We start from the raw sequence: 12,084 nt of genomic DNA on the forward strand, positions 1-12,084 counted from the left end.
GATATAACAATTGTAAATATTTATGCACCCAACATAGGAGCACCTCAATACATAAGGCAAATACTAACAGCCATAAGAGGAGAAATCGACAGTAACACAATCATAGTAGGGGACTTTAACACCCCACTTTCACCAATGGACAGATCTTCCAAAATGAAAATAAATAAGGAAACACAAGCTTTAAATGATACATTAAACAAGATGGACTTAATTGATATTTATAGGACATTCCATCCAAAAACAACAGAATACACATTTTTCTCAAGTGCTCATGGAACATTCTCCAGGATAGATCATATCTTGGGTCACAAATCAAGCCTTGGTAAATTTAAGAAAATTGAAATTGTATCAAGTATCTTTTCCGACCACAATGCTATGAGACTAGATATCAATTACAGGAAAAGAGCTGTAAAAAATACAAACACATGGAGGCTAAACAATACACTACTTAATAACGAAGTGATCACTGAAGAAATCAAAGAGGAAATTAAAAAATACCTAGAAACAAATGACAATGGAGACACGACGACCCAAAACCTATGGGATGCAGCAAAAGCAGTTCTAAGAGGGAAGTTTATAGCAATACAATCCCACCTTAAGAAACAGGAAACATCTCGAATAAACAACCTAACCTTGCACCTAAAGCAATTAGAGAAAGAAGAACAAAAACACCCCAAAGTTAGCAGAAGGAAAGAAATCATAAAAATCAGATCAGAAATAAATGAAAAAGAAATGAAGGAAACGATAGCAAAGATCAATAAAACTAAAAGCTGGTTCTTTGAGAAGATAAACAAAATTGATAAACCATTAGCCAGACTCATCAAGAAAAGAAGGGAGAAGACTCAAATCAATAGAATTAGAAATGAAAAAGGAGAAGTAACAACTGACACTGCAGAAATACAAAAGATCATGAGAGATTACTACAAGCAACTCTATGCCCATAAAATGGACAACCTGGAAGAGATGGACAAATTCTTAGAAATGCACAACCTGCCAAGACTGACTCAGGAAGAAATAGAAAATATGAACAGACCAATCACAAGCACTGAAATTGAAACTGTGATTAAAAATCTTCCATCAAACAAAAGCCCAGGACCAGATGGCTTCACAGGCGAATTCTATCAAACATTTAGAGAAGAGCTAACACCCATCCTTCTCAAACTCTTCCAAACAATATCAGAGGAAGGAACACTCCCAAACTCATTCTACGAGGCCACCATCACCTTGATACCAAAACCAGGCAAGGATGTCACAAAGAAAGAAAACTACAGGCCAATATCACTGATGAACATAGATGCAAAAATCCTCAACAAAATACTAGCAAACAGAATCCAACAGCACATTAAAAGGATCATACACCATGATCAAGTGGGGTTTATTCCAGGAATGCAAGGATTCTTCAATATACGCAAATCAATCAATGTGATACACCATATTAACAAGTTGAAGGAGAAAAACCATATGATCATCTCAATAGATGCAGAGAAAGCTTTCCACAAAATTCAACACCCATTTATGATAAAAACCCTGCAGAAAGTAGGCATAGAGGGAACTTTCCTCAACATCATAAAGGCCATATATGACAAACCCACAGCCAACATTGTCCTCAATGGTGAAAAACTGAAACCATTTCCACTAAGATCAGGAACAAGACAAGGCTGCCCACTCTCACCACTCTTATTCAACATAGTTTTGGAAGTTTTAGCCACAGCAATCAGAGAAGAAAAGGAAATAAAAGGAATCCAAATTGGAAAAGAAGAAGTAAAGCTGTCACTGTTTGCAGATGACATGATACTATACATAGAGAATCCTAAAGATGCTACCGAAAAACTACTAGAACTAATCAATGAATTTGGTAAAGTAGCAGGATACAAAATTAATGTACAGAAATCTCTGGCATTCCTGTACACTAATGATGAAAAATCTGAAAATGAAATCAAGAAAACACTCCCATTTACCATTGCAACAAAAAGAATAAAATATCTAGGAATAAACCTACCTAAGGAGACAAAAGACCTGTATGCAGAAAATTATAAGACACTGATGAAAGAAATTAAAGATGATACAAATAGATGGAGAGATATACCATGCTCCTGGATTGGAAGAATCAATATTGTGAAAATGACTCTACTACCCAAAGCAATCTACAGGTTCAATGCAATCCCTATCAAACTACCACTGGCATTTTTCACAGAACTAGAACAAAAAATTTCAAAATTTGTTTGGAAAAACAAAAGACCCCGAATAGCCAAAGCAATCTTGAGAACGAAAAACGGAGCTGGAGGAATCAGGCTCCCTGACTTCAGACTATACTACAAAGCTACAGTAATTAAGACAGTCTGGTACTGGCATAAAAACAGAAAGATAGATCAGTGGATCAGGATAGAAAGCCCAGAGATAAACCCACGCACATATGGCCAACTTATCTTTGATAAAGGAGGCAGGAATGTACAGTGGAGAAAGGACAGCCTCTTCAATAAGTGGTGCTGGGAAAACTGGACAGGGACATGTAAAAGTTTGAGATTAGATCATTCCCTAACACTATACACAAAAATAAGCTCAAAATGGATTAAAGACTTAAATGTAAGGCCAGAAACTATCAAACTCTTAGAGGAAAACATAGGTAGAACACTCTATGACATAAATCACAGCAAGATCCTTTTGGACCCACCTCCTAGAGAAATGGAAATAAAAACAAAGATAAACAAATGGGACCTAATGAAACTTCAAAGCTTTTGCACAGCAAAGGAAACCATAAACAAGACCAAAAGACAACCCTCAGAATGGGAGAAAATATTTGCAAATGAAGCAACTGACAAAGGATTAATCTCCAAAATTTATAAACAGCTCATGCAGCTCAATAGCAAAAAAACAAACAACCCAATCCAAAAATGGGCAGAAGACTTAAATAGGCATTTCTCCAAAGAAGATATACAGACTGCCAACAAACACATGAAAGAATGCTCAACATCATTAATCATTAGAGAAATGCAAATCAAAACTACAATGAGATATCATCTCACACCAGTCAGAATGGCCATCATCAAGAAATCTAGAAACAATAAATGCTGGAGAGGGTGTGGAAAAAAGGGAACACTCTTGCACTGCTGGTGGGAATGTGAATTGGTACAGCCACTATGGAGAACAGTATGGAGGTTCCTTAAAAAACTAAAAATAGAACTACCATATGACCCAGCAATCCCACTACTAGGCATATACCCTGAGAAAACCATAATTCCAAAAGAGACATGTACCAAAATGTTCATTGCAGCTCTATTCACAATAGCCCGGAGCTGGAAACAACCTAAGTGTCCATCATCGGATGAATGGATAAAGAAGATGTGGCACATATATACAATGGAATATTACTCAGCCATAAAAAGAAACGAAACTGAGCTATTTGTAATGAGGTGGATAGACCTAGAGTCTGTCATACAGAGTGAAGTAAGTCAGAAAGAGAAAGACAAATACCGTATGCTAACACATATATACGGAATTTAAAAAAAAAAAAAAAGTCATGAAGGACCTAGGGGCAAAACGGGAATAAAGACACAGACCTACTTGAGAATGGACTTGAGGATATGGGGAGGGAGAAGGGTAAGCTGTGACAAAGCGAAAGAGAGGCATGGACATATATACACTACCAAACGTAAGGTAGATAGATAGTGGGAAGCAGCCACAGAGCACAGGGAGATCAGCTCAGTGCTTTGTGACCGCCTGGAGGGGTGGGATGGGGAGGGTGGGAGGGAGGGAGATGCATGAGGGAAGGGATGTGGGAACAGATGTATATGTATGACTGATTCACTTTGTTATAAAGCAGAAACTAATTAAAAAAAATAAAATAAAATAAAATAAATCATGAAAAAAAAAAATATTTTCTTCTCCCAGAACTTCCTTTTTTTCAGTGCTAACAGAGCGTGCCTCTGACATTTGCTGAATTAAGAGTAAAGAGGACAAAGCCGGCATTTAGATCCTTGGACTGGCCGTGGATTTCTTTTTCCTTAGAAAAAGGACCCTCACTTTAGGCTGCAGCCCCCCAAATGGAAATGCTGCTACCACCTTTTCTGCCCTCAGAGGAGGCCCGAGAAAGATGCTTTGAGACCCCTGAGAACAGCCTATTGGAAATTGTCTTAGTCAGGGACCTCCAGAGAAACAGAACCAATAGGGTGAACCAATATAAATAGGAACTATATAAACCAGCATTTATATAAATTGGCTCACAACCCTGTGGAAGCTGTCAAGTACAAAATCTGTAGGGCAGCCTGGACTTTCAAGTAAGAATTGATGTTGCAGTCTTGAGTCTGAAGTGTGTCAACCCAAGGCAGAATTTCTATGTTTCAGTCTAGAGGCAGAATTTCTTCTTTTGAGGGAAACCTCAAGTCTTTGCTCTTAAGCCCTTTAGCTGATGGAATGTGGCCCACCCACATTATGGAGGATAATCTGCTTTACCTAATGTCATCTAATTGCTACAAATGATCTTGGCCAAAAAGCTGAGAGGTGATAAAAGTCAACTGATTGTAAATGTGAATCGCATCTAAAAAAAAATCTTTCCAGGAACACCTAGATGAGCATTTGACCAAAAAACTAAGCATCATAACATAGCCAGGTTGGCACGTAAAATTGACCAGCGCTGAGATCAAGCATCTTGCTGACTGTGGAGTCTGTAGTGCCTTCTTCACATGACAAGCAGGGAACTCCAAAGCTGCCTGTTCCCTTGACCATGACGGGTGAGCTTGCCCAGTTGGCAGTTTCCTCCATCAACCAGATTCCCTTCTTTGGAGAAAAGCTCAGTGTGGCCCTTGTAGAATGGCCAAGGTTTCTTTCTGGGCATCTCTTCCTCTCTTTGGCATCACTTCCCCTCTTCCTAGCACAGCATTCCTGACCTCCCACTCAGGGGCACAGGGCATTTCCACAATAGCATTGTTGAAAAGCAAACTCTTTCATCTATGTGTAATATACATCCAGAAAAATGCACAAACCATAAGAGCACAGTTTGATGAATTTTCACCAAGAGAGCCTCCTCGTGTACCCAGCCCCAGACCAAGAAACAGAGCATTCCCACTCCTCAGAAGCCCCCCTTGTGTGCAACCCCAGTCACTACTCCTGACCCTTAAGGGTGACTTCTATGTTGACCTGTAGCAAAACACATTAATTTTACCTTTATTTTGAGTTCCATATAAGGGGACAACATGGTAAGCCTGCTTGCACCATAGCCTGGTTTTGTGTGGAGAAATACCATGATGGGAAATCCTGAGTGCCCCTATCCTGGTCTTTCATCTCTGCTTGCAAACAACAAACTCGGCAGGTCTGTTACACACGGGACATTGTGTCAGAGACTGTGGACACACATGGTTGCCTAAAGGATGTTACAAACAGCACCTGGTGGGGACATCGGAAAGGGGCCCTGCCTCCGCACTCTCAGAACTGGCTTCAGCCCCTAGTGTGTCCTCTCAGAAACCCCCTCCAAGTGAGGGCAGCACTCCCGATTTGCCCGGTGGAGAAAGGGAGCTGGAAATGCTCCCTCGAACTTTCTTTTCCGGGCAGAGCCCCAGGCTGGGAGCTTCTGTCACTGACCCACTGTTCTCACCTCTCAGGGCCCTCCTGGCTGTCTATTTCTTGATAGGCTGCTTGCTGATAAGCACTGCGGTTGGTAGCGGTTTACTGCACCACCCTTCTGATAAGGTGCTTGTATCTTAATAACATTGTAAACCACAGGGCAGCCTTGCTCCCGGTGTGTGTGTGTGAGAGAGAGAGAGAGAGTGTGAGACCCGTGGGGGCTGTTTGCTTCCATCTCCTTCAGTGGCTTCTTTCCTCCTCCAGACCCCTAAATGGGATATTACCCAGGGTTAAATCCTCGTGCCCCTCTCTTTATTACATTGCTCTTGATCATAGATATTAATTCCTTCCATACCTCCAAGTACTCCTGAATCCTGATTTTCTACGGCCAGAGGATGATTTCCTCCTGGGATCTTGCCCATGCCTTAGACTCTTGCTCCTGAAATGTCCTCCCCCATCACCACCGTGCTGCTCTCCTTGCCCACCTCTCCACAACCCACCCATCTCTTCATTCTGCCTGCAAGATGCCCATGTGTCTGTGCCTTTTTTCCATCTCCCCCCCCCCCCCGCCGCCATCACCCTCATCCTCTCCCTTTTTACCTCTGTCTGGATTGATGAAAATGCTACCCTTCTGGCCTCATCACTCTGTATCCCCATATTCCTTGCATCATCACTGGCTGCATTATTTAGTCAGCCTTAAATTGCTGCCCAGAGCCTATGGGATAAAGCTTCACTTGTTGGCCTGGCATCCAAGCCCTCCATGACCTGTCCCTGAAAACTCATCTCAGTGGAGATCCTGTGATTTCCCCAGGCGCCGGCAGCCACAGCTCAGCATTTCTCTCTCCTGCTGCTTTTGCTGCTGTTGCTTCTGTGGGACAAAATGCTTTAGCACTGGACAGATGAGTGGGATCACAGAGATCAAGCCCTTCATCTCATGGAGTATCCTGGTACCTCCTGCATATCACACAGCCTCTTGGCTTGGGAAGCCTTTCCTGATGATCCCAGCAGGAAGAGATCTTTCCCTTCTTGAACCCTGTGGCATCTATGATCTGTGTGGTTCTTACCTTCTTTAGAATTAATTTTATATCTGAGTGTTTAACCTCCCTGTGGTTGACAGAGTAATGCTCCTCACCCACCAAAAATGTCCATGTCCTAATCCCTGGACACTGACTGTTATGTTACAAGGCAAAGGGGAATTAGGGTTGAGGATGGAATTAAGGTTCCTAATCAGCTGACCTTGAGATGAGGAGGTGATCTTGGGTTATCCATGTGAGCCCAATGTAATCACAACTGTCCTTAAAAGTAGAGGAGGGGGGCAAAGAAAAGAGTCAGTGTCAGAGTGATGTGAAGTGGGCAAGACACTCCTGGCCAAAGACAGAGGAGGTGGCTATGAGCCAAGGAATGTAGGCAGCCTCTAGAAGCTGGAAAAGGTAAGGACACGGATACTACAGAAGGGAACTCAGCCCTGATAACATCTTTGATTTTAGCACAGTGAGATCTGACCTAGAATTATAAGACAATAAATCTGTGTTGTTTTAAACCAATTTTGTGGGAATTTTTAATAGCAACAATAGAGAATTAATACACTAAATTTTGAGGACAGGGTGAGCAGAAGACATTCCTTATACTTCTTTGTGTTTCTCACAGAGTGTAGCATAGTGCCTTGTATATATTAGGTGCTCAGTAAATGTTTGCTCTATGGATGCAGACTGGTTCCAGGAAACTGAAGAGGGCAAAGCCAGCCTTTGTGCCTTCCCATCACTGCCTCAGAATCTGTTATGCCCTCCTGGGCTCTCATCCTGGCCCTTCATCATCAACCTTTTCTGTGTCCCATTCCTGATCTTATGCAATTTCTGTTAATGGATAATATTTTAAGATTAGACCCTTCCTGGGAATATTTGCACTGAAAAGGGTAGCCCTAGAGCTATAAACATACCCACACCCAAAGGCGTTAAGCCATAATGGTGGAACAAGTAGGCTATGAGGTGATGTTTGTGACCTTGAATCAGCTTCCCATGGGTTTGTGAGTTCTCCTTGTCCATTTCTACTCCAATGGACAAGGAACCAGAAGACATGGGTCCTAAACTTGGCTTCTTCACCAACTTCCTGGCTGTCTTTAGAGGAATCACTTAACATTTCTGACCCTGAGAACAGGTTTATAAGCTTTCCCCACCTCACAGGCTGTAACTCCAGGCCACCTCAAGAAATGGGGTGAGGGCTGATCCTGCCCAGAAATTCAGCAAGTGAGATAGTGAGTCGAGAATGTACCCTTGTTTGTTTTAATGTAAAAATAACATTTAAAATGGACACAGCTGGAAGATGCACATTTATCCTGTGGCTTTCTACACTCCTGGCACCTTGAGGGTAGAATACCGCAGTCTAGGTGCTTAGTTTGGCTACCTTGTGTCCATTTTAAATGCTGTTTTTATATTAAAACAAACATGGGCACATTCCAGACCCACTGTCTCACCTGCTGAATTTCTGAGCAGGGCCAGCCCTCACTCACGCCATTTCGCAAGGTGGCCTGGAGGTACAGCCAGCAGAGGCCCCGGCTACTGGCCCTGATCTCATTTACACTTTCCTTTTACCCCAAGCCTGGGCTCAGCTAGGTGAACAGGACCCAGAGTTGGCCACCCAGAAATTTAGCAGGTGAGATAGTGCCCCTCCTAGGCAATCACATTTTCCCCTCTTCTTCCCCTCGGGGTTAGCTCCTGACCCTCTTGCCTCACTGTCTGGTGCGATGGGCTCTGTTACCTTATGTGCTGTGTGGAGCAATGGCACTTCCATTTCTGCTCAGACACACCTGTGTCCTGTGGGTGGGGCAGTGGAAGGACCTTGTGGGATTGAGGTCACAGTCGGGGTTCTGGTCTCAGTTCTGCCATCAGCCATCTGGGAACTCTAAGCAGCTCACCTCACCTCTATGGGCTAACCATTCCTCAATTAAAAAGATGGGCTTGGAGTAGATGGACTTGGAAAATGGGGCAACCAAGAACCCCTACTCAGAATTCTTTAAGGACAACCATCCCCATCAGGAGGAAGCCCAACTTTCTCACTATGGTTCACAAAGCCTTTTGTGGTCTGGTCCCTCCTTACCTTGAGGGATTTTTCTTGTTCTCCTTCTCAGATTCCAACTTCTGGCAGTAATGAATGCCTTCCAGTTTCCAGAATATCCCATGTTCTCTCTTATTCCCAGAACTTTGCAAATGATGCTCCTCTGTCTTCAGTGCATTTCCTGTGCCCTTTCCTGCCTCTCTCTCTCTTCGATTCTTACATACTTTGGGGGGCTCAGCTAAGACTTCACTTCCTGGGGTAGTCTTTCTGACCCCGCCACTCAGATCCTATTAGGAGCTATTTTCCTGCAGCCCACTAACATGCGGCCTTTATTTTGGCACAATTCTAATAGCCTGCTTACTTGTGTGAGTCCACCCCTACTAGTCTGCAGGCTTCTCCAAGGCAAGATCTGTGATTTTTTCCCTGTGGAATCCCCTGTAACTAGATCTGTACTGGCCAATATGGTAACCACTGGCCACTTGTGGCTACTGGATGCTTGAAATGTGGCTACTCTGAGTTGAGATGTGCTGGAACTATAAAATAGACACAGGAATCTCAAAAATTTAGTACAAAAAATGCAAAATAATTTTACACTCTTGTTCATAATTTTTTAAATGTTGGAATGATAAGACCTAGGATATACTGCATTAAATAAAATATAATACTAATATTAATTTCACTTGTATTTTTTTACTCCTGCAGCTACTAGAAAATTTAAAACCACATATGAGGCTTTGCATTTGTGGCTCGAACCGTATCTCTATTGAAATCTACTGGCCTAGAGTGTATAGCCTGGCACATCTGTTGAGTGAATGTGTTGGTGGATGGATGCATAGGAAAGGGAAAAGTAGGTGACCGTCTTTTTGCCTCAGCCTCAGCTCATGTTGCTTTAAGATCTGACTGTTTCAGGTGTGACCCCATGGTCCTCTCATGCTGAATGCTCTGAGCTGGGCAGTCTTGCAGCTGGCCTGGGTCTCCAAGGGATGGAGAAAATTGAGGTGAAACATGCTGCCTGGAGTCTATGGGTTCAGTCCTGCAGGGATATGGTGCACCTTGCCCATATCCTCAGGAATAAAGTATTAACTTGATATCCTGAATTGGGAACAGGGTAGATGCTCATTTTGAACAGTCGCAACGCCCTTCAATAACCATCTGGGCCATGTCTCTCATTAGCAGTGGGTGAGGGCACTTCTCTTACTGGAAACTTCTCATTTTATAATATCTTGATGCCATAATCAAGAGGAGTTGATTGATTTGGGAATTTTCCAAGGCTCTGTACCCCTGAAGAACAAAGACCTCTTTTCTTAAAGACCATCTGTAGCTTTCTTTTGTGTATAGAACTTTGACTTTTTCCTCATCCTGTACTTTGTGGGCTGATTGTAAAACCAGATTGCGAAGGGAAGTTGAATAGACCATGCTTATCACTGTCTTTGAACTTTGATTTTTTTGAGGATTTAGTGATTGCTTGGAACAGCCATGGGTGTAGTGAGAACACAATCTTCTGAGGTGCTAAAGCTCTAACTGGCACAGAAATGCTTCAGTCTGGCTGACATTTTGAAAGCCATATTCTTAGAACACAGAAGGTTCAGGTTCTTACAATCATAGCCAGCATTTACAGAGTGCGTTTATAATTCCAAAGCACTTTCACACACGGTATCTCACTTGGTCCTTATATTTTATTGGTGCCCTTTTAAACAAATCTCTTTGATTGAATTGTCTGTACTTTGTGGCTTCAGTTTCTTTCTTCTCTGTCTGTTAAATGTCCTCAATCATGCTTTCAAGGCCCACCACTCTGTTAAAACCACTCTGTCAAGGGTCACCCTGACCCACACATTGCTAGGTCCAATCATCAATTCTCTGTCTTCTCATTTTGCTTGACCCATTTGAGTCATTTGACACAGTTGGTTGCTCTTTCCCTCTTGAAATTCTTTCTTCATTTGGCTTCAACAACGTCACACTTGCCCGGCTTGCTTCTGACCTCACAGGCAGCTTCTTCTCCATCTCTTTGGCTGTTACCTCCACAACTCCCTGACTTTTAACCTCGGAGCCTTCTAGATCTTAGATCTCAGACACTAAAAAAAAAAAAAAAGAAATCTATAAACACTTCATTGGTGATTTCACCAAGTCGCATGGTTTTAAATGTTATGCCAACAATTCTATAAGCCTGGACCTCTGCTCTTAATTTCAGACTTCTATATTCAACTGCCTACACAACATTGCAACTCGCATGTCTAAAACACACCTCCAACTTTACAATCTCAAAGTGAGTCTCTGAACTTCCCCTCTAGACATGCTCCTTCTGTGGTCTTCTCCATTCCAGTTAATGCCAACGTCATTCTTCCATTTGCTAAGCCCAGAGACTGCAGGGTCAGTCTCCTCTCTTTCTTTTACAGCCCACAGTAGATATTTTCATCTCTAACATCAAGTTTCATCCAGAACATGACCACAACTCACCATCTCCACTGCTGTCAATCTGGTCTGTACAACATCATCTCCTGCCTGGATTATCTCAGAAGTCTCACAATCAGCTCAGGACAGTCTGATCTCAACCAAGTAGTAGAGTGATTCTGCTAAAAGAGAAATCAGAACATGTCATTCCTCTCCTCAAATGGCCGCCACTTACCCGAGACAAAGCCAACATCTTTGTAATGGTCTTAAAAGCCCAGCACAACATGACACTCCCTCTGACACCACTGACAAGTCCCTTCCACCTCATTCCTTGCCAGCCAGCCTGGCCTTCAGGATGCGTCATTCAATTCCAGGTGACATGCCTGCCCTGTGATTTTGCATTTGCTTTTCCCTGGAATGCTCTCCCCTCAGACAGCCTTGTGTCTTCCTCTTCTACCTCATTTGCACTTTTACTCAAATATCTCCTTCCTACACGCAACCCCTGATCTCCCTATTTCCTTTTCCTTCTGTATTTTTTCCCCATGGCACTTAACACCATCTAACACACTACATATTTTACTTATTTATATTTTTTATTGCCTGTCTTGTATTAAACTGTTGATCCATGAGGGCAGACATTTTAATTTTAATTACTATATCACCTGGCATCTAGAGCAGTGCTTGACACATAGGACACACTCATTAAAGATTAGTAAATAAATGAATGAATAGTTTTATTAACTAAGAAGAATTATTATTCTTTCCTCCCTTCTATGAATGAAAGAATTGGGAACTCAGTAAGGACCCAAAGTGACATCAAACATACATGCACACCTATAGATACCTATACACACAAAACAAAACTAAACACAGGTATGGCATAACCAATGTGTTTGACCCAAAGAAGTGGGTGAGGTGCAGTGCAGGGTCAAGATTATGTAGAGACTACTTATATTTGGTAATGGTTGGTCTGGTCACTGGAAGGTTGTAACTAAGCAATAAACTGAAAAAGAATTCAGCTTAATGTTTTATACATGTTACTTATTTTTCAAATAATCTTGGAAGCTTTTCATTAAATATTAATTTTCA

Source organism: Mesoplodon bidens (assembly GCF_964165515.1).
Source record: "Mesoplodon bidens genome assembly, chromosome: 17".
In the NCBI taxonomy this organism is placed as follows: Eukaryota; Metazoa; Chordata; class Mammalia; order Artiodactyla; family Ziphiidae; genus Mesoplodon; species Mesoplodon bidens.